The sequence below is a fragment of the Eurosta solidaginis genome, chromosome X, assembly GCF_040869045.1.
Source record: "Eurosta solidaginis isolate ZX-2024a chromosome X, ASM4086904v1, whole genome shotgun sequence".
NCBI classification, from domain to species: Eukaryota; Metazoa; Arthropoda; class Insecta; order Diptera; family Tephritidae; genus Eurosta; species Eurosta solidaginis.
In genome coordinates, this window is record NC_090324.1 from 124,025,968 (window position 1) to 124,049,735 (window position 23,768).

General features: G+C 44.4%; 1 pseudogene; it reads right to left on the reverse strand.

Annotated features, from left to right (window-relative positions):
- Positions 1–1,190: 1,190 nt before the first annotated feature.
- LOC137235128 (uncharacterized) lies at positions 1,191–2,295 on the reverse strand (annotated as a pseudogene).
- Between the last annotated feature and the right edge of the window lie 21,473 nt (positions 2,296–23,768).

Genomic DNA, 23,768 nt, shown 5'->3' on the forward strand with positions numbered 1-23,768 from the left:
GTGCCAGAGGACGCTTGGATCATTTGTGTGCCTCGTTGCTCATCTGAATGGGCACATGAAGTTTTTTCCCTATCGATGTTGAGAATGCCCAAAAAAATATACGTCATCCGCGGCACTTTCGGCGCATCGAAAGCGGATGCACCGATCATAAGTGCTGAAATATTAAAAAAAACATGAATTAACTTTTTCTGACTTTTCCTTTAATCTCCATCAATAAACTTGAATTCACCTACCAAAAAAAAATTTATTTGATATATTTAGTTGGAAAAGGGTTGTTGGTTGGAGGGTGGTATCCTTGTGTTGTCTTTCTTTGTCAAAAAGAAAAAAACAGTCCCTGAGCTCTTATAAAAACGCAGACAAGAAACGCACCATTGGGTGGCCGAGTTAGCTAACATGGCAACTCTTCCATTTCTCGTTCCTTTGTATGGCATGAATGCTGTGGTGAACTTGTAAACCGGTACGTGATGTGTGAGAAAATATATGACATTTCCATTAAGAAAAAAAACGCACGCGGTAAGTATGTCGTAGGTTAGGTTTTATTTTAATTTTAATTGTTGAATTTTATTTCATTCCATTAACAAATTGTATTTCTTTTCTTTTTAGGTCACGATGATGTGAAGAATTTCGATTCTATTCATTATAACTTTTCATTTGCATAGTACTATATTGGATTTTGAAGGGTTTGAGTATTTAGAAGCTGGCTAGTAGCGCTAGATTTTTGATCGTTCAAGTATTTTTTGATCACGCATTGCTTCGTGATGTATTTTTCTAAAAACCCAGTTTAAAACACTGAAAAAGGCTTATATAAGCTATTAAATGCCTAATGCAATTAAAGCGAAAATTAAAGCCTTTGCGCGAAGAACGTGGTTGATGTAGAGTTGAAATTTCCAAAATTCTACCATTGCTCGAGGACGTTTGCTTCTTTAGCGGTCGGGGATGGGTGCTAACTCCCATTCTAATATATAACTTTGTTGAGTGTCTGGGTCATTATTAGGACACTTGTGCTACAGGTAGGGTACCATCGAATCCGTCTACGCCCCGATGAACTGTATCAAAAGTCCACGCGCCTATTATCTGCGTTTGCAGTGTATTGCAAAAAAAAATCGCTAGTTTTATTGCATTTTTAAACTAATGTTTCGCGCCAAATGGACAGCGTATTCGAAACATATTTAGGCCCAGACTGTGTTATGTTACCGTGCTGTTACTGGAGCAGTTATTGCACCAGGTGATATTCCTAAATCAAATGCACAGTTTGTGTTACTGGCAAACGTTCCACACAAATATTTCCTGCTCAAATGCACGAACGAAGTATATAAGTTAAAATTCTCCCATTTGGGTACAAACTTTTCGGTGAAGTATCCAACACATCGCCCTTTAGTTTGTAGCGCTTCGGAGAGTCCGGTGATTGTTTAATGAAAGACTCCAAACTATCATAAATGGGATGCAAAGCATCTGAGTTGCTTTGAATTTGCAGCGATGTGATTGTTTGTAGCACAAATAATGTATCGTGCATATTGTAGTCTACTTGCAAATTTGTATATTCAATAACTTGCACCAGCACCACACCTTTCCCAAGTAGCGAAAATTGCATGGTACACATCCCGGTTGAGACTCGTGCGAGGCGCCTTGTAGAACTACAGCAACAGAACGATTTGAAGTTCTTAGTTCATGTTCTGTGGAGCGTATAAGCCATGTAAGAAAAACTTAATCAGATGAACTTAAAGCAAGGGCTTGATTCGATATTGGCAAAGCGATAAATTGATGTGAAGCAAATAAGATTGCGTGTGCACGTGGATGACCTAAATCACGTAAACGTTCTGCTGTGCTTTCAAGCGCTGCCGGCACAGCTCGATTTAATCCATTATTGATAAGTAAACGCGGTATTTCTTCAATCATAATTGCCTTGTCTTCATCCCACAAATGAGTCTCATCGCTTTCCCAGCAATTCGATATCATCTCTTCTGTAACGGAATTTATTTGCTTGTGTTGCGAACAAACTGGCACAATAAAGATTTCGTTGAGTAGCTATGTCTACAGAGCGATGTCCAATTTTTTTTACAAACGTATAACCGAGCCAATCTCCAAAGGTGAAGTTAAGCCCATTATCACATTGGAAACTCGAATACGTATTATAAAATTGACAATGCATGCATTGAGCCATTGTTGTTGGACGGATTATCCGCCATATATGACACCTGCATCTACAGATGCAGCTGTTGCATTTTCTGGGAACAGATCAGAAGTCTTCGCAAAGAAATGTTCAACCAACGCATTGGTGCGATGCTGAACTACCATACAGTTGCGGCTATAGCACTCATGAAATTGATTTCGATGCTACATTTCATTAGCGTAATGATCATAATCATATGTCGCATAAGTTTTCATCAAATGGATCCATCACTGGCGATGTGCTCCTTTTGCAAATCACGCTTCAGCTTCGAAGTTCTAGCGAGAACCTCACACCTCTAGCGTTTCATGTTTACAAATTTAAAGAAAAACAATCACGCTATTTATGAAAGTACAATGGGTATTAATGTTATAAGATAGTCTGGTGCTTACCTAACAGGTAAATATAAGCAAAAAAAGGTGATTAATCACTCGACATTCTGTGTCGAACTTGTAGGCAAGAACTAAATGGAGACTGCTTCGGATGCTGTCAGCACCAACCCAGAGCAAAGTTGGCAATCCAACTTTGACCCCATTGAGGCATGTGGATCTTTACATATTGACGACTTGTTATCCAGCTCAATGCCATATATCAAAGTGTGCTGCCCCCAACGAAGATGTCAGAAATGTTTGAGCAGTTACAATGTATTTGTAGGTTGTACTTGGTTCGAATATTTGAGAGAAAGTCAACAGGCACCTCTTAATAGTGCTCCTAAGAAAAATACCCTATCGTGATTCAACCCATGTTTAAAAAATCATTTCGATGGTGAAGGCCAGGTACCGATGATTGCGTGTATTAATCCGCGAGCAGAAAATTATGATGAAAACATGCAAGTGTTGCAGTCTGCTGAAATGAAACAAGAGGTACAGATTGCACGTTCCACACCCATTCAACCTGATCTTGGCCTAAAAACGAGTCGAAGAAAGGCAACTTTCTTTGCTGTGAACAATTTACAAGGAAGTATTATAATAAATTGCGCCTGGAGATCACTAAAATCGTTAAAAAATTAGATCGATCACGGCATACACGAACCTGTTCCCAATGTGTTCTTTGTTGAAGTCACACATCTGATTGATTTGGAAACTTTCGACTTATCCGCTTGAATCACCGATGACTATCTGTGCGCTAAATCGTGAATGCTGCATTATACGGTCTAATTGAGAAATCTCTATAGCTTTTTGGTGTTAAACTTGAAGGTGGTTCCCTTTTTTTGTTTTACAGGGACACCGCCGATATCGTACCACTACGCGGCATACCTTGTGGACTTACTTGATCGTAGTACATTACCGTATTCTCCACCCCCGAGAAGGAGCAAATTATTAAATGGCGCGCTCATCACGAAGGGGGGCAATTGGAGGAATCAGATTTTACCTGTCTCGGTGAGTGCTTGACTTTGATTAAAAATTTACTTTACTCTATTTTCCTTAAGTTCGAAATGGTTATTGATTTAATAAAATCGGGAAAGAGTGGGTGGGTATTTCGGAGGTTATCTATGAATCTGTCAATACGTTTGTAATTATGAGTAGCCCCTATCTAGCATATTTCTTAATCCGATTCATTATTTAAGAGCTATTGCCCACTCAGCGTTTAGGTAATTAACTTTGAATTTGGATTAACTGAACTTAAATCTGAAAGTTGACTAATTAATGAGTTATACATTTTAACAACAGGGATAGCCAGATATGAACGCTTGTAATGTTCAAAAAATTTAACATGTGTAGTTTTCCAATCACATGGTGGAATCACATTTGCATCTAAGGTGGTTACTTTAGGTGATGGAAGTTTTGAATTATTTTCACTTCAGCTTTCTGAATCTTTTCTGGCTATCTTTGTTGATTGAATAATGAGTTTTATGCCAAAGTTCACACAGAGGCTAAATAAAATAATTATCCAAGTGTTCTACACTACATTAAAGCCCTAATTGAACTCAATATTCCATACAAAGTACAAATTCGTCATTATATCATTATTGCTGTATTGAATGCCTAATCGAGTGAGAATTCCAGTCGGTTTTGCTTGGTGCTTTCGCATTAAACTTAGCAAATGACAATAAGGATATTATAGGAAAATAGAACACCACGAAAAAACTCAAAATTTAATATCCCTGCATTTTCTGCAAAGGAAAATACCTTCCTTTCGAAAATAGGCACGTATCTGGTTAGGTGCAACCTCTATGGGTAGTTGCGCATGAATTTTATTTTGATTGTATTTATAGTTAAGAAGGAAACTGTTGCTCTCCATTTTTAACTACCCTTTTTTCTCTTTTTAATAGTTATTTCAAGATTTTGGGTGATGGGATGAATTTTGAAAAATTCTGTTGGTCTCGTGCCTTTTTCCGAGGGCATAGGTGTTCTGTGATCCTCGCTCGGGGTGAGCGAGTGAATTTGGGTTGATTTGGTGGTCTCGCTCTGGGAGAGCGAGTGAATTGTGGGATTTTCTGGTGTCCTCGCTCTGGGGAGTGAGTGAATTTGGGTGTTTTCTGGTGTCCTCGCTCTGGGTGAGCTAGTGAATTGTGGGATTTTCTGGTGTCCTCGCTCTGGGTGAGCGAGTGACTTGGGATGGTTCTGTTCAGGGGGCCCCCGGTTAGTATTATTAAAAACCTAATTTGATTTTTGCTTTTGCGAGCTTTTGGTAAGCTCTCCCGCGTCTTCGTGCATCTCGCTCCCTTTCCCCATTGCCCACCAGTAGTCAGGTGTAGGATTCCCTCTGGTAGACTCGACACGAGACCGGGGGTAGAGAACAAAAAAAAGAAGATGTAGGATCGCCCTCCGGTAGACTCGCACCATCACGAGACCGGGGGGTTGATTATAATATATGGCTCGGGAGAAACGCAGGCTTAGGGATAGAGAGACACGAATACGCGGGTTCCGTAATATGCTTTCCATGCTATCACCAACCGTGGGCCTCTGATTTTAGGTAGTCGGGGGAAATATAATTTTGGTTTTTGGGGTTTTGTAAGGCGGAATTTGGCCCCTTACATTTAATCCTCCTTGTCGTGGGACGGAAGGAGTACCAATTTCGTAATTGTTCTAGTTATTTGTCCCTTGGTTGTATGAACGTCAACAACACGCACACGGTTATCAGAGCCTGGGTGTGTGTTGACGATTCTCCCCATTCTCCAGTCGTTGGGTTGGAGGTTGTCCTCTTTGATAACAACTAGGTCTCCGGGTTTTAGATTAGATTGTGGATGTTTCCACTTGTATCGTTTCTGGATCTCGGTGAGATGTTCGGTTTTCCATCGCTTGCAGAAAGTGTGATGGAGGGCTTTGAGTTTCTGCCACCGATTGATCATCGAGGCAGGGCTCTCACCAGCATCCGGCTCTGGCGGAGCCAGTAGATGGCTGCCAGTGGGGAAATGACCTGGGGTAAGTGGCTCTAGGTTCGTTGGGTCATTGGATGCCGGGCTGAGCGGCCGCGAGTTCAGGAATGCCTCGTTGCGGCACAAGAGGGTATGGAATTCTTCGAAGGTGAATTTGTGTGGTGAGGCTATCTTTTTGAAATGGCTTTTAAAGCTTTTCAATCCAGCCTCCCACAGCCCTCCCATATTGCGAGCGCCCGCAGGGATGAAATGCCACGTGAGTGACAGGTGGCTGTACTTTGAGACAGCGTTCTCTCGCGCTTGTGAGATGAAGGTCTTGAATTCTGATCGTAAGGATCGTGACGCTCCGATGAAGTTCGTACCATTGTCGGAGTACATATTTTTCGGGCATCCGCGCCTAGATATGAAACGGGCAAATGCCGCTAGAAATAATGGTGTGCTGAGGTCAATAGTGGCTTCCAGATGAATTGCTCGTGTGGAAAAGCACACGAACAGGCGAACATAGCCTTTGGATAGTCGACACCTTCTGCCGCGGTAACTTTTAATGTCGAAGGGTTCGGCGAAGTCGACTCCCTATTCGTGAATGCACGGCTGAATCTCGTGCGCTCGCGAGGGAGAATACCCATAAGTTGGGTCTGAGCACGCTTTCGGTGTATAGTGCAAACTTTGCAATTGTGAATTGTTGCCCTAATCATGGTTTTGATGTTAGGTATCCAATATTGGGTGTGTATCAGACGTAACGTGAGTTGGTTTTCCCCATGCAGACTTTGTTGATGAAACATTAGGACTGTCAGACGGGATAACCGGCAGTTGTATGGGAGGAGGATTGGGTGGCGTTCATTAAAAGCTAAGTCCTTTGACGCCCCGAGTCGCCCTCCTACCCGAATGATGCCATGTTGGTCTAGGTAGGGATTAAGTGGGAGTATTGCACTTTTCCCTGCAATTAGTTTTCCGGCCTTTAGATCATTATATTCGGAACTATAATGTTGTTTCTGATAGATTTTAATTAAAGTCCGTGTAGTGGCCTTCACTTCGTCAGGGGAGATTAGGTGCGACATGACATGGAAGGAATTTTTTGTTTCGGGGTGAGTTCTTCGGTAGAACCTCATAACGTATGAGAGCACCCGTAAAGCCCTAGGTAGGTCTGAAAAGCGTTGGAGAATATCGGTAGTATTTACTGTTGTTGTTGCGCAGGTCTTCGCCCTCTTTCCTCCTCTTCCTCTAGGCAAAGTTCCAATCGTGGAAGAGACAGGGTTTTCACCGGGCTACTCGTGTTTTTGCTAGCAGCAGGTTTGTCCAGATGTCGTTATCCGTTTTCACGCGCATGTAAACGGCTGCTGGTAAGCCTTCTCGGATGCGTCACAAAATCCATGGATCTCGATGTCGGTTCCTGGAGAAAAGTTTACCCATCTAGGTATCCTTATTTTATCGATCTCATGGTATTGGTTGGTGAAGGTTTTCCATTTTTCCAGCGTACTGGTCGATACTGGGTCGTCCCAAGCGGTGCCTTCTAACCAAATACTCTGCATGAGTATTTTTGCCACAATGACCATTGGCGCAAGCCAGCCTAAACGGTCGAAAAGTTTGGCTATAGCGGATAGTACTGCTCGTTTGGTGATGTTTTCGCCATTTGCGAAAGGTTCCTGCTTTGAAATAAAATACGTCTGAGTGAGCGTTCCATCGTATTCCCAGGGCTTTTACCGAACTAGCTTCTTCGAACGCTAAGAAATCCCCGCTGAGCAAACCCGTTTTGGGGATGTCCTTTAGAATTTCCATACAATTGGAAGTCCACTTGCATAATGGGAAGCCAGCTGAGTGTAAGGCTTCGCGAATCTCGTTTCTTGCTTTGATGGTTGACGCTATTGTGTGTCCTCCAGATAAAACATCATCTACGTACATACTCTCTCTTAGTATGCTAGCCGCTGTAGGATGTGAATTTGCTACGTCGTCAGCCAGTTGTAGGAGCGTTCTTATCGCGAGATATGGAGCGCTATTTACTCCGAAGGTAAACGTCTTTAATTTATAAAGGCTAATAGGGTCATTCGGGGAAGTGCGATGCACAATACGTTGAAATTTGGTGTGATTTTCGTTCTCCCAAATTTGTCGATACATCTTTTCGATGTCGAAGCGGTATAGTCTCCATCGTAAGATAAGGATGGGTAGATCGGCTTGTAGAACTGGGCCTGGTAGGAGAATATCGTTTAAACTATTACCGTTGGCCGTAGGGCTCGAGGCATTAAATACTACCCGTACCTTTGTAGTGGTACTTTCTGCTTTAATAACGGCGTGGTAGGATATTTATAGTTAAGAAGGAAACTGTTGCTTTGCATTTTTAACTACCCTTTTTTCTCTTTTTAATAGTTATTTCAAGATTTTGGGTGATGGGATGAATTTTGAAAAATTCTGTTGGTCTCGTGCCTTTGGCCGAGGGCGTAGGTGTTCTGTGATCCTCGCTCGGGGTGAGCGAGTGAATTTGGGTTGATTTGGTGTCCTCGCTCTGGGAGAGCGAGTGAATTGTGGGATTTTCTGGTGTCCTCGCTCTGGGGAGTGAGTGAATTACCTGTGGTGAAATGACCTGTGGTAAGTGGCTCTAGGTCCGTTGGGTCATTGGATGCCGGGCTGAGCGGCCGCGAGTTCAGGCATGCCTCGTTGCGGCACAAGAGGGTATGGCATTCCTCTAAGGTGAATATGTGTGGTGAGGCTATCTTTTTGAAATGGCTTTTGAAGCATTTCACTCCAGCCTCCCACAGCCCTCCCATATTGGGAGCGCCCGCAGGGATGAAATGCCACGTGAGTGACTGGTGGCTGTACTTTGAGGCAGCGTTCTCTCGCGCTTGTGAGATGAAGGTCTTGAATTCTGATCGTAAGGATCGTGACGCTCCGATGAAGTTCGTACCATTTTCGGAGTACATATTTTTCGGGCATCCGCGCCTAGATATGAAACGGGCAAATGCCGCTAGAAATAATGGTGTGCTGATGTCAATAGTGGCTTCCAGATGAATTGCTCGTGTGGAAAAACACACGAACAGGCGAACATAGCCTTTGGATAGTCGACACCTTCTGCCGCGGTAACTTTTAGTGTCGAAGGGTTCGGCGAAGTCGACTCCCTATTCGTGAATGCACGGCTGAATCTCGTGCGCTCGCGAGGGAGAATACCCATAAGTTGGGTCTGAGCACGCTTTCGGTGTATAGTGCAAACTTTGCAATTGTGAATTGTTGCCCTAATCATGGTTTTGATGTTAGGTATCCAATATTGGGTGCGTATCAGACGTAACGTGAGTTGGTTTTCCCCATGCAGACTTTGTTGATGAAACATTAGCACTGTCAGACGGGATAACCGGCAGTTGTATGGGAGGAGGATTGGGTGGCGTTCATTAAAAGCTAAGTCCTTTGACGCCCCGAGTCGCCCTCCTACCCGAATGATGCCATGTTGGTCTAGGTAGGGATTAAGTGGGAGTATTGCACTTTTCCCTGCAATTAGTTTTCCGGCCTTTAGATCATTATATTCGGAACTATAATGTTGTTTCTGATAGATTTTAATTAAAGTCCGTGTAGTGGCCTTGACTTCGTCAGGGGAGATTAGGTGCGACATGACATGGAAGGAATTTTTTGTTTCGGGGTGAGTTCTTCGGTAGAACCTCATAACGTATGAGAGCACCCGTAAAGCCCTAGGTAGGTCTGAAAAGCGTTGGAGAATATCGGTAGTATTTACTGTTGTTGTTGCGCAGGTCTTCGCCCTCTTTCCTCCTCTTCCTCTAGGCAAAGTTCCAATCGTGAAAGAGACAGGGTTTTCACCGGGCTACTCGGGTTTTTGCTAGCAGCAGGTTTGTCCAGATGTCGTTATCCGTTTTCACGCGCATGTAAACGGCTGCTGGTAAGCCTTCTCGGATGCGTCACAAAATCCATGGATCTCGATGTCGGTTCCTGGAGAAAAGTTTACCCATCTAGGTATCCTTATTTTATCGATCTCATGGTATTGGTTGGTGAAGGTTTTCCATTTTTCCAGTGTACTGGTCGATACTGGGTCGTCCCAAGCGGTGCCTTCTAACCAAATACTCTGCATGAGTATTTTTGCCACAATGACCATTGGCGCAAGCCAGCTTAAACGGTCGAAAAGTTTGGCTATAGCGGATAGTACTGCTCGTTTGGTGATGTTTTCGCCATTTGCTAAAGGTTCCTGCTTTGAAATAAAATACGTCTGAGTGAGCGTTCCATCGTATTCCCAGGGCTTTTACCGAACTAGCTTCTTCGAACGCTAAGAAATCCCCGCTGAGCAAATCCGTTTTGGGGATGTCCTTTAGAATTTCCTTACAATTGGAAGTCCACTTGCATAATGGGAAGCCAGCTGAGTGTAAGGCTTCGCGAATCTCGTTTCTTGCTTTGATGGTTGACGCTATTGTGTGTCCTCCAGATAAAACATCATCTACGTACATACTCTCTCTTAGTATGCTAGCCGCTGTAGGATGTGAATTTGCTACGTCGTCAGCCAGTTGTAGGAGCGTTCTTATCGCGAGATATGGAGCGCTATTTACTCCGAAGGTAACCGTCTTTAATTTATAAAGGCTAATAGGGTCATTCGGGGAAGTGCGACGCACAATACGTTGAAATTTGATGTGATTTTCGTTCACCCAAATTTGTCGATACATCTTTTCGATGTCGCTATTGAATACGAAGCGGTATAGTCTCTATCGTAAGATAAGGATGGGTAGATCGGCTTGTAGAACTGGGCCTGGTAGGAGAATATCGTTTAAACTATTACCGTTGGCCGTAGGGCTCGAGGCATTAAATACTACCCGTACCTTTGTAGTGGTACTTTCTGCTTTAATAACGGCGTGGTGGGGTATTTATAGTTAGGAAGGAAACTGTTGCTTTGCATTTTTAACTACCCTTTTTTCTCTTTTTAATAGTTATTTCAAGATTTTGGGTGATGGGATGAATTTTGAAAAATTCTGTTGGTCTCGTGCCTTTGGCCGAGGGCGTAGGTATTCTGTGATCGTCGCTCGGGGTGAGCGAGTGAATTTGGGTTGATTTGGTGTCCTCGCTCTGGGAGAGCGAGTGAATTGTGGGATTTTCTGGTGTCCTCGCTCTGGGGAGTGAGTGAATTTGGGTGTTTTCCGGTGTCCTCGCTCTGGGTGAGCTAGTGAATTGTGGGATTTTCTGGTGTCCTCGCTCTGGGTGAGCGAGTGACTTGGGATGGTTCTGTTCAGGGGGCCCCCGGTTAGTATTATTAAAAACCTAATTTGCTTTTTGCTTTTGCGAGCTTTTGGTAAGCTCTCCCGCGTCTTCGTGCATCTCGCTCCCTTTCCCCATTGCCCACCAGTAGTCAGGTGTAGGATTCCCTCCGGTAGACTCGACACGAGACCGGGGGTAGAGAACAAAAAAAAGAAGATGTAGGATCGCCCTCCGGTAGACTCGCACCATCACGAGACCGGGAGGTTGATTATAATTAGGGCCGCGGGAGAGACACAAGCTTAGGGATAGCGCGGCATCACGGCGCGTGGTTGAACGCGTGTTTATGTCCCGCGCTCCCTTTCCCCATTGCCATCGCGTAGTACGTTTTAGGATTCCCCTCCGGTAGACTCGCGGGTTCCGTAATATGCTTTCCATGCTATCACCAACCGTGGGCCTCTGATTTTAGGTAGTCGGGGGAAATATAATTTTGGTTTTTGGGGTTTTGTAAGGCGGAATTTGGCCCCTTACATTTAATCCCCCTTGTCGTGGGACGGAAGGCGTACCAATTTCGTAATTGTTCGAGTTATTTGTCCCTTGGTTGTATGAACGTCAACAACATGCACACGGTTATCAGAGCCTGGGTGTGTGTTGACTATTCTCCCCATTCTCCATTCGTTGGGTTGGAGGTTGTCCTCTTTGATAACAACTAGGTCTCCGGGTTTTAGATTACATTGTGGATGTTTCCACTTGTATCGTTTCTGGATCTCGGTGAGATGTTCGGTTTTCCATCGCTTGGAGAAAGTGTGATGGAGGGCTTTGAGCTTCTGCCACCGATAGATCATCGAGGCAGGGCTCTCACTAGCATCCGGCTCTGGCGGAGCCAGTAGATGGCTGCCAGTGGTGAAATGACCTGGGGTAAGTGGCTCTAGGTCCGTTGGGTCATTGGATGCCAGGCTGAGCGGCCGCGAGTTCAGGCATGTCTCGTTGCGGCACAAGAGGGTATGGCATTCCTCGAAGGTGAATATGTGTGGTGAGGCTATCTTTTTGAAATGGCTTTTGAAGCATTTCACTCCAGCCTCCCACAGCCCTCCCATATTGGGAGCGCCCGCAGGGATGAAATGCCACGTGAGTGACTGGTGGCTGTACTTTGAGGCAGCGTTCTCTCGCGCTTGTGAGATGAAGGTCTTGAATTCTGATCGTAAGGATCGTGACGCTCCGATGAAGTTCGTACCATTTTCGGAGTACATATTTTTCGGGCATCCGCGCCTAGATATGAAACGGGCAAATGCCGCTAGAAATAATGGTGTGCTGATGTCAATAGTGGCTTCCAGATGAATTGCTCGTGTGGAAAAACACACGAACAGGCGAACATAGCCTTTGGATAGTCGACACCCTCTGCCGCGGTAACTTTTAATGTCGAAGGGTTCGGCGAAGTCGACTCCCTATTCGTGAATGCACGGCTGAATCTCGTGCGCTCGCGAGGGAGAATACCCATAAGTTGGGTCTGAGCACGCTTTCGGTGTATAGTGCAAACTTTGCAATTGTGAATTGTTGCCCTAATCATGGTTTTGATGTTAGGTATCCAATATTGGGTGCGTATCAGACGTAACATGAGTTGGTTTTCCCCATGCAGACTTTGTTGATGAAACATTAGGACTGTCAGACGGGATAACCGGCAGTTGTATGGGAGGAGGATTGGGTGGCGTTCATTAAAAGCTAAGTCCTTTGACGCCCCGAGTCGCCCTCCTACCCGAATGATGCCATGTTGGTCTAGGTAGGGATTAAGTGAGAGTATTGCACTTTTCCCTGCAATTAGTTTTCCGGCCTTTAGATCATTATATTCGGAACTATAATGTTGTTTCTGATAGATTTTAATTAAAGTCCGTGTAGTGGCCTTGACTTCGTCAGGGGAGATTAGGTGCGACATGACATGGAAGGAATTTTTTGTTTCGGGGTGAGTTCTTCGGTAGAACCTCATAACGTATGAGAGCACCCGTAAAGCCCTAGGTAGGTCTGAAAAGCGTTGGAGAATATCGGTAGTATTTACTGTTGTTGTTGCGCAGGTCTTCGCACTCTTTCCTCCTCTTCCTCTAGGCAAAGTTCCAATCGTGGAAGAGACAGGGTTTTCACAGGGCTACTCGGGTTTTTGCTAGCAGCAGGTTTGTCCAGGTGTCGTTATCCGTTTTCACGCGCATGTAAACGGCTGCTGGTAAGCCTTCTCGGATGCGTCACAAAATCCATGGATCTCGATGTCGGTTCCTGGAGAAAAGTTTACCCATCTAGGTATCCTTATTTTATCGATCTCATGGTATTGGTTGGTGAAGGTTTTCCATTTTTCCAGCGTACTGGCCGATACTGGGTCGTCCCAAGCGGTGCCTTCTAACCAAATACTCTGCATGAGTATTTTTGCCACAATGACCATTGGCGCAAGCTAGCCTAAACGGTCGAAAAGTTTGGCTATAGCGGATAGTACTGCTCGTTTGGTGATGTTTTCGCCATTTGCTAAAGGTTCCTGCTTTGAAATAAAATACGTCTGAGTGAGCGTTCCATCGTATTCCCAGGGCTTTTACCGAACTAGCTTCTTCGAACGCTAAGAAATCCCCGCTGAGCAAATCCGTTTTGGGGATGTCCTTTAGAATTTCCTTACAATTGGAAGTCCACTTGCATAATGGGAAGCCAGCTGAGTGTAAGGCTTCGCGAATCTCGTTTCTTGCTTTGATGGTTGACGCTATTGTGTGTCCTCCAGATAAAACATCATCTACGTACATACTCTCTCTTATTATGCTAGCCGCTGTAGGATGTTAATTTGCTACGTCGTCAGCCAGTTGTAGGAGCGTTCTTATCGCGAGATATGGAGCGCTATTTACTCCGAATGTAACCGTCTTTAATTTATAAAGGCTAATAGGATCATTCGGGGAAGTGCGACGCACAATACGTTGAAATTTGGTGTGATTTTCGTTCACCCAAATTTGTCGATACATCTTTTCGATGTCGCTATTGAATACGAAGCGGTCCATCGTAAGATAAGGATGGGTAGATCGGCTTGTAGAACTGGGCCTGGTAGGAGAATATCGTTTAAACTATTACCGTTGGCCGTAGGGCTCGAGGCATTAAATACTACCCGTACCTTTGTAGTGGTACTTTCTGCTTTAATAACGGCGTGGTGGGGTATTTATAGTTAAGAAGGAAACTGTTGCTTTGCATTTTTAACTACCATTTTTTCTCTTTTTAATAGTTATTTCAAGATTTTGGGTGATGGGATGAATTTTGAAAAATTCTGTTGGTCTCGTGCCTTTGGCCGAGGGCGTAGGTGTTCTGTGATCCTCGCTCGGGGTGAGCGAGTGAATTTGGGTTGATTTGGTGTCCTCGCTCTGGGAGAGCGAGTGAATTGTGGGATTTTCTGGTGTCCTCGCTCTGGGGAGTGAGTGAATTTGGGTGTTTTCCGGTGTCCTCGCTCTGGGTGAGCTAGTGAATTGTGGGATTTTCTGGTGTCCTCGCTCTGGGTGAGCGAGTGACTTGGGATGGTTCTGTTCAGGGGGCCCCCGGTTAGTATTATTAAAAACCTAATTTGCTTTTTGCTTTTGCGAGCTTTTGGTAAGCTCTCCCGCGTCTTCGTGCATCTCGCTCCCTTTCCCCATTGCCCACCAGTAGTCAGGTGTAGGATTCCCTCCGGTAGACTCGACAAGAGACCGGGGGTAGAGAACAAAAAAAAAGAAGATGTAGGATCGCCCTCCGGTAGACTCGCACCATCACGAGACCGGGAGGTTGATTATAATTAGGGCCGCGGGAGAGACACAAGCTTAGGGATAGCGCGGCATCACGGCGCGTGGTTGAACGCGTGTTTATGTCCCGCGCTCCCTTTCCCCATTGCCATCGCGTAGTACGTTTTAGGATTCCCCTCCGGTAGACTCGCGGGTTCCGTAATATGCTTTCCATGCTATCACCAACCGTGGGCCTCTGATTTTAGGTAGTCGGGGGAAATATAATTTTGGTTTTTGGGGTTTTGTAAGGCGGAATTTGGCACCTTACATTTAATCCCCCTTGTCGTGGGACGGAAGGCGTACCAATTTCGTAATTGTTCGAGTTATTTGTCCCTTGGTTGTATGAACGTCAACAACATGCACACGGTTATCAGAGCCTGGGTGTGTGTTGACTATTCTCCCCATTCTCCATTCGTTGAGTTGGAGGTTGTCCTCTTTGATAACAACTAGGTCTCCGGGTTTTAGATTACATTGTGGATGTTTCCACTTGTATCGTTTCTGGATCTCGGTGAGATGTTCGGTTTTCCATCGCTTGCAGAAAGTGTGATGGAGGGCTTTGAGCTTCTGCCACCGATAGATCATCGAGGCAGGGCTCTCATTAGCATCCGGCTCTGGCGGAGCCAGTAGATGGCTGCCAGTGGTGAAATGACCTGGGGTAAGTGGCTCTAGGTCCGTTGGGTCATTAGATGCCGGGCTGAGCGGCCGCGAGTTCAGGCATGTCTCGTTGCGGCACAAGAGGGTATGGCATTCCTCGAAGGTGAATATGTGTGGTGAGGCTATCTGTTTGAAATGGCTTTTGAAGCTTTTCACTCCAGCCTCCCACAGCCCTCCCATATTGGGAGCGCCCGCAGGGATGAAATGCCACGTGAGTGACTGGTGGCTGTACTTTGAGAGAGCGTTCTCTCGCGCTTGTGAGATGAAGGTCTTGAATTCTGATCGTAAGGATCGTGACGCTCAGATGAAGTTCGTACCATTGTCGGAGTACATATTTTTCGGGCATCCTCTCGCTCCCTTTCCCCATTGCCCGCCAGTAGTCAGGTGTAGGATTCCCTCCGGTAGACTCGACACGAGACCGGGGGTAGAGAACAAAAAAAAAGAAGATGTAGGATCGCCCTCCGGTAGACTCGCACCATCACGAGACCGGGAGGTTGATTATAATTAGGGCCTCGGGAGAGACACAAGCTTAGGGATAGCGCGGCATCACGGTGCGTGGTTGAACGCGTGCTTATGTCCCGCGCTCCCTTTCCCCATTGCCATCGCGTAGTACGTTTTAGGATTCCCCTCCGGTAGACTCGCGGGTTCCGTAATATGCTTTCCATGCTATCACCAACCGTGGGCCTCTGATTTTAGGTAGTCGGGGGAACTATAATTTTGTTTTTTGGGGTTTTGTAAGGCGGAATTTGGCCCCTTATATTTAATCCTCCTTGTCGTGGGACGGAAGGCGTACCAATTTCGTAATTGGTCGAGTTATTTGTCCCTTGGTTGTATGAACGTCAACAACACGCACACGGTTATCAGAGCCTGGGTGTGTGTTGACTATTCTCCCCATTCTCCAGTCGTTGGGTTGGAGGTTGTCCTCTTTGATAACAACTAGGTCTCCGGGTTTTAGATTAGATTGTGGATATTTCCACTTGTATCGTTTCTGGATCTCGGTGAGATGTTCGGTTTTCCATCGCTTGCAGAAAGTGTGATGGAGGGCTTTGAGTTTCTGCCACCGATAGATCATCGAGGCAGGGCTCTCACTAGCATCCGGCTCTGGCGGAGCCAGTAGATGCCTGCCAGTGGGGAAATGACCTGGGGTAAGTGGCTCTAGGTCCGTTGGGTCATTGGATGCTGGGCTGAGCGGCCGCGAGTTCAGGCATGCCTCGTTGCGGCACAAGAGGGTAAGGAATTCCTCGATATGTGTGGTGAGGCTATCTTTTTGAAATGGCTTTTGAAGCTTTTCACTCCAGCCTCCCACAGCCCTCCCATATGGGGAGCGCCCGCAGGGATGAAATGCCACGTGAGTGACTGGTGGCTGTACTTTGAGACAGCGTTCTCTCGCGCTTGTGAGATGAAGGTCTTGAATTCTGATCGTAAGGATCGTGACGCTCCGACGAAGTTCGTACCATTGTCGGAGTACATATTTTTCGGGCATCCGCGCCTAGATATGAAACGGGCAAATGTTGCTAGAAATAATGGTGTGCTGAGGTCAATAGTGGCCTCCAGATGAATTGCTCGTGTGGAAAAACACACGAACAGGCGAACATAGCCTTTGGATAGTCGACACCCTCTGCCGACGTAACTTTTAATGTCGAAAGGTTCGGCGAAGTCGACTCCCTATTGGTGAATGCACGGCTGAATTTCGTGCGCTCGCGAGGGAGAATACCCATAAGTTGGGTCTGAGCACGCTTTCGGTGTATATGCAAACTTTGCAATTGTGAATTGTTGCTCTAATCATGGTTTTGATGTTAGGTATCCAATATTGGGTGCGTGCGTATCAAACGTAACATGAGTTGGTTTTCCCCATGCAGACTTTGTTGATGAAACATTAGGACTGTCAGACGGGATAACCGGTAGTTGTATGGGAGGAGGATTGGGTGGCGTTCATTAAAAGCTAAGTCCTTTGACGCCCCGAATCGCCCTCCTACCCGAATGATGCCATGTTGGTCTAGGTAGGGATTAAGTGAGAGTATTGCACTTTTCCCTGCAATTGGTTTTCCGGCCTTTAGATCATTATATTCGGAACTATAATGTTGTTTCTGATAGATTTTAATTAAAGTCCATGTAGTGGCCTTGACTTCGTCAGGGGAGATTAGGTGCGACATGACATGGAAGGAATTTTTTGTTTCGGGGTGAGTTCTTCGGTAGAACCTCATAAAGTATGAGAGCACCCGTAAAGCCCTAGGTAGGTCTGAAAAGCGTTGGAGAATATCGGTAGTATTTACTGTTGTTGTTGCGCAGGTCTTCGCCCTCTTTCCTCCTCTTCCCCTAGGCAAAGTTCCAATCGTGGAAGAGACAGGGTTTTCACCGGGCTACTCGGGTTTTTGCTAGCAGCAGGTTTGTCCAGATGTCGTTATCCGTTTTCACGCGCATGTAAACGGCTGCTGGTAAGCCTTCTCGGATGCGTCACAAAATCCATGGATCTCGATGTCGGTTCCTGGAGAAAAGTTGACCCATCTAGGTATCCTTATTTTGTCGATCTCATGGTATTGGTTGGTGAAGGTTTTCCATTTTTCCAGCGTACTGGTCGATACTGGATCGTCCCAAGCCGTGCCTTCTAACCAAATACTCTGCATGAGTATTTTTGCCACAATGACCATTGGCGCAAGCCAGCCTAAACGGTCGAAAAGTTTGGCTATAGCGGATAGTACTGCTCGTTTGGTGATGTTTTCGCCATTTTCTAAAGGTTCCTGCTTTGAAATAAAATACGTCTGAGTGAGCGTTCCATCGTATTCCCAGGGCTTTTACCGAACTAGCTTCTTCGAACGCTAAGAAATCCCCGCCGAGCAAATCCGTTTTGGGGATGTCCTTCAGAATTTCCTTACAATTGGAAGTCCACTTGCATAATGGGAAGCACGCTGAGTGTAAGGCTTCGCGAATCTCGTTTCTTGCTTTGATGGTTGACGCTATTGTGTGTCCTCCAGATAAAACATCATCTACGTACATACTCTATCTTAGTATGCTAGCTGCTGTAGGGTGTGAATTTGCTACGTCGTCAGCCAGTTGTAGGAGCGTTCTTATCGCGAGATATGGAGCGCAATTTACTCCGAAGGTAACCGTCTTTAATTTATAAAGGCTAATAGGGTCATTCGGGGAAGTGCGATGTACAATACGTTGAAATTTGGTGTGATTTTTGTCGATATATCTTTTCGATGTCGCTATTGAATACGAAGCGGTATAGTCTCCATCGTAAGATAAGGATGGGTAGATCGGCTTGTAGAACTGGGCCTGGTAGGAGAATATCATTTAAACTATTACCGTTGGCCGTAGGGCTCGAGGCATGAAATACTACCCGTGCCTTTGTAGTGGTTCTTTCTGCTTTAATAACGGCGTGGTGGGGCAGGAAGTAATGATCCGAATCGTCGGATGGAATATTCTTTTTTAATTTTCTCATGTGTCCGAGAGTATCATATTCTGACAACACTTGAACATATTCTTTACCTAAACTTGGGTTTCTTATCAGCCGCCCCTCATTCCGGAAGAATTGAGAGCATGCGCGTTTCAGGGACGGTCCTAAATTAATATTAATAGGGTAATCCTGCCTGAATGGTAATGATACGTTGTATCTTCCATCTTCACTTCGTTTCGTTTATCCTTAAATAATTGTTCGCAGCACCTTTCCTCTTCATTTAATATTTTATTTTTGGCTAGATTTTCTACCTCCCAGAAAGCTTTTAATTGATTGTCTAACGCAACTTCGTTGTAGAAAGACATGATGCTCTTCGTTGGATTCGGTGCTTCTATTCGACCGGTTAGTATCAAACCGAACACTTTCTCTTGTGCCAAGAGTGTGTTTAGTAAATTCTTTTTTATACCGTTCATTATAATTTGGGGATATATGTCTCCGCCAAGTATGAGGTCTACGTCTTCGTTGACGTAGAACCTCTTGCTGGCAAACCCAAGTCTGGGAATGCCTGCATAGTCATTGCGTTGATATGGCAGGATGGAAGATTCCCAGTGAGTTTAGCTAGGACGAGAACGGGTGTAGTCAAGCTGAAGCAGGCATCCACTGGTGAACGTAATTCGATGTTGGATGCCTCTTTCACCTGCGCTGACACCGCATTTGTGATGCCTGAAACCTTGGCATGTATTTTCCTCGCTGGCAATTTGATTCTACGTTTTAGTCTCTCAGTAATAAAAGAACATTCAGATCCTGAATCAATTAGTGCCCGCGCGGAGAAGTCGGTACCATTATGGTGGATGTGTACGCGAGCAGTTCCTAATAGCACGCCTGTGCTGGAATTGGCATGGCAGGATTTGACATTCTGATTCGCAGAGGAAGGTGGTTGTCCCGATTCCTGTCTTTTCCCTGCCTGTGCCGAAGTTGATGGGGTATTATCCTTATCTTTGAAAGGGTTGCGCACCGCCGGTTGCTGAAGTGTGTCCGCATGCAGGAGCGTGTGGTGATGAGAGTGGCATTTGGAACAGTTGTACGAACTGGTGCACCTCATCACTGTGTGTCCTGGGGATAGACAGTTCAGGCAGCCATTTGTGGATTTGACGAATTTAATCCTTTCTACCGGGTTTAAGTCGCAAAAACGTGAACAGTTGCGTAATCTGTGCTCCGTAGATTTGCAAATTTTACACAATGATTTTGTTGCTTGCTTGGATACTTTTGTTTGAAAAGCACCAAGTCTTTTTGTAGGGGTTTCCGTCGATTGGCGCGACGCGTTTGACGTTTGCACTTTAGAAGTGGCATTCCCTGTAAAACCAGACACGGTTTCAAGTGTCTGAAAACGATTTGATAAGAATTTGTCCATATCCTCCCACTTGGATATGTCCGTTTTGTGGTCAATGCTCTGCTCCCATAGAGCCAACGTATTTTCAGGTAATTTTGTCGAACATAAATAAGCAATAATCGCATCCCAATTTGAAACGTCAATCTGATGTGTTTTTAAGGATGCTAAACAATTATTTATGTCGCGCTGTAAGGTTTTGATTGCGCTGCCGCACTCACTATCTATCTTTTTTAGATTAAACAAAATTTGTAGTTGTGAGTTTACGAGAATCCGTTTATTCTCGTATATCTCACATAGGTTTTTCCAGGCTGTTTCGAAGCCTCCATTTGTCAAAGGACATTTCTTGACAATGTCCTTTTCCTCACCTTAGGTTTTTTGGTTAAGGTGGAACAACTTTTCTACCGGGCTTAAGCGACTGTTATTTTTATAGATGGCCGTGAACAGGTCACGAAACGTTGGCCAAGATAGGTAGTCGCCCTTGAATACCTCAGTATCGCAAGCTGGCAGGCGGATACTGTGTTCACGCGTACGCTCCCCTGCAGGTCGAACCTGACTATCTCTTTCCTGCTTCAATTTGGCTTGAAGTTCAGCCATGTTTGACATGCATCGCAAGAATATGGCATATGCCGCATTATGCTTGATCTTGACCGCTGCAATTTTCTTTGCGTCGAGCGTGTCAGAGCCAAGCAACTCCTCTAGGGTGTTCTCTACTTTTTCCCACTTAGCTTGCAACTCTTTTTGCTATATTTCCAGAGTGTGTACAGTGTGCAGAGCCGCATTGATATCATTAAAATCGGCCTCGAATTCGATTATTCCATCGGTCAATCTAATGTAAGAATCCATGTTCTTGGTTGAAAGGTGGAGAGCAAATTAACCAACGGATATAAAACTTTGAAAACCTGAGCGAATCACCCAACCAACAACTATTAAAATTACGCAAAATTGATTTATTACTCTTAATTTGTTTATTTTTTCTGTCACTGCAGCTGATTTCCTACCGAAAAGCAGGGAGAAGGGGAAAACAACAACAGTGTCTTTGACGGAAATAAAGGGGGCCACTCGCCACTCAAACGAAGGACCAAATGTTCGGCCGGAGTGCGTCTGATCCCGAGTCGTTGGGCGCACTGGGGTCGATCTCAGTGGGAATATGGCGGTTTCGGTTTGGAATAGAAAAGAAGATAAGACGAGATTCCTCGTTATAATAGCTGTGCTTTTATTGGAAGATATTAAATATACAAGAACTAATATTACCTTTGATAAACGGCAGAGATCGCTGGCGGCAGATGCGTATGGTACGGCTGTTGAAATCCAAGAGGCCGGTTGTATAAAAGATACAACCGTTGACCCGCAAAATACTCCGTTTTAGAGGGGAAAGGCACCCACACATCAACCCCGACATGCATATGCATGAGTGCTGACAAAAAGCACACATACACATGCATGTACATGCATGCACATGCATGTGGCGGTGATGGTGTGGGTGGTTATAAATTAAGTCGAGTATCGAGTATCGATTTGCAGAGTTGCATTGGGGGGATCGCAATCAGATGCGGAAAAGTTAGGCATCCTGCCTAAACAGTAATCAATTATCAGATTCAAGAAAAATAGCCAGATGCAGTGACATCATATAAATCTGTTGATAGCGCAATGAATGCAGATGATGCAGTGAATTATCCAATTGAATTTTTGAATTCATTGGAACCACCTGGTATGCCACCGCATTATTTGAATTTAAAGATTGGCTCATCAATTATTTTACTGCGGAATTTAAATGCACCAAAACTGTGCAATGGCACAAGATTAGTAGTAAAAAAATTGATGCCGAATTTAATTGTAGCGACAATATTGACCGGAACAGTGAAAAATTAAATTGTACTCATACCACGTATTCCACTGATTCCAACAGACATGCAATTTGAATTTAAGTGTTTGCAATTCCCAGTGCGTCTATCATTTGTCATGTCCATCAATAAGGTACAAGGACAAACGCTTCAAATATGCGGATTAAATTTGGAGGAGCCGTGCTTTTCACACGGACAGCTATACGTGGCCTGCTCAAGAGTTGGAACTCCAAATTGTTTGTTTGTGCTCGCTTCCAATGGGCAAACTAAAAATATTGTATATCCAAATGTTTTGGATTGACATTAATAATTTTGAAATACAATGCATTCATTTCATAAAAAAAATTTATAATCTTTCATTTCTTTTTTTGGTTGGTTGCTACGAAGTGCAACGGGGTCCGCTAGTACTATATATATATACTATATATATATACTATATATATATACTATATACATTCTTCTATATATTTAAAAAGAAGTGTACATTTTGATTGTCACTCCATAACTCGAGAACGGATAGAAAGATTGCCATGAAATTTTTAGGAAAGATACAGGAAGGAGAGATGATAGTTAGTTGATTTAGAAATCCCAAATCGGTTTAGCCATTCTTGTGTTATGATTTTTTTTAGAAAAAATTCAAAATTTGAAAAAAATAAGTCGGGTTTTCCTTCCTGACGCTATAAATCCAGAACGCACCAACCTATTACCACGATTTTGCATTCGTTGGGAAGGTCTCAGCCTTCGTGAGGTTTATAGCTAAGAAAATTCGGGATCGACGCACAGGGTCTCGAGATATAGGCCAAAACGTGGATCCTGGTACCCCTAGAATGTGTTTATAGAATATGGATATCAAATGAAAGCTATTGATTAGTGCTTTAGTAGAGGGTAATTTCCATACCCCTAGGTGACTAGTGTCTCGAGATATAGGCCAAAATGTGGACCCGGGTACGACTAGAATGTGTTTATAGGATATGGATATCAAATGAAAGCTGTTGATGAGTCCTTTAGTATAGGATAATTTTCATACCCCAGGGTGACTAGGGTCTCGAGATATAGGCCAAAACGTGGACCCGGGTACCCCTAGAATGTGTTTATAGAATATGGATAACAAATGTAAGCTGTTGATGAGTGCTTAATAGCGGGTAATTTTTAAACCCCTGGGTGATTAGGGTCTCGAGATATAGACCAAAACGTGGGCCCGTGAACGCCTAGATAGTGTTTTTACAGTATGGGTATCAAATTGAAGCTGCTGATGAGTGCTTTAGTGCAGGGTAAGTTTTATGCCGCTGGGTGAATAGGGTCTCGAGACATAGGCCAAAACATGGACCAGGATACACCTAGAATGTGGTTTTACATTATGGGTATCAAATTGAAGCTGTTAATGTGTGCTTTAGTACAGAGTAAGTTTTATACCGCTGGGTGAATAGGGTCTCGAGATATAGGCCAAAAGATGGACCTGGATACACCTAGAATGTGTTTTTACATTATGGATTTCAAATTGTGGATATCAACAGAGTAACTTTTACACCGCTGGGTGACTAAGGTCGCGAGATATAGGCCAAAACGTGGACCCGGATTCCCCTAGAATGTTTGTGTATTATGGAAATCAAATGAAAGCTGTTGCTGAGAGCTTTAAAGTAATTTTCATTGTGATAATCGATTTATTCGCATCAACCTGGCATAACTGATAAATATGTATTCGAAGCCGATATAATGACATAAATTAATAATTCCCACATACCTATTTACATTCGTCCTATTCGATTTGCCTGAAATTTGATATATAAATTTGTCTATATTAGTATTTACGATGCTTTTTCCGGAAAGTAGACCAGAGACGGACTGGGACTTGGATTAGGACTAGGACTGGGACTGAGACTGCGATTCGGAGTGGGACTGGGACTGAGACTCGGAATAGGACTGGAACAAAATAAATACCACCCTCTGGGACTGGCAATAAGATATGAAGTAGAATGAGAAAAACTTAAGAGAAGAGAAAAGAGAGAAGGAGAAGAAGACTGAGAAAGAGATAGAATGAGACGAAGATGGAGATAGATTAAGCGAAAA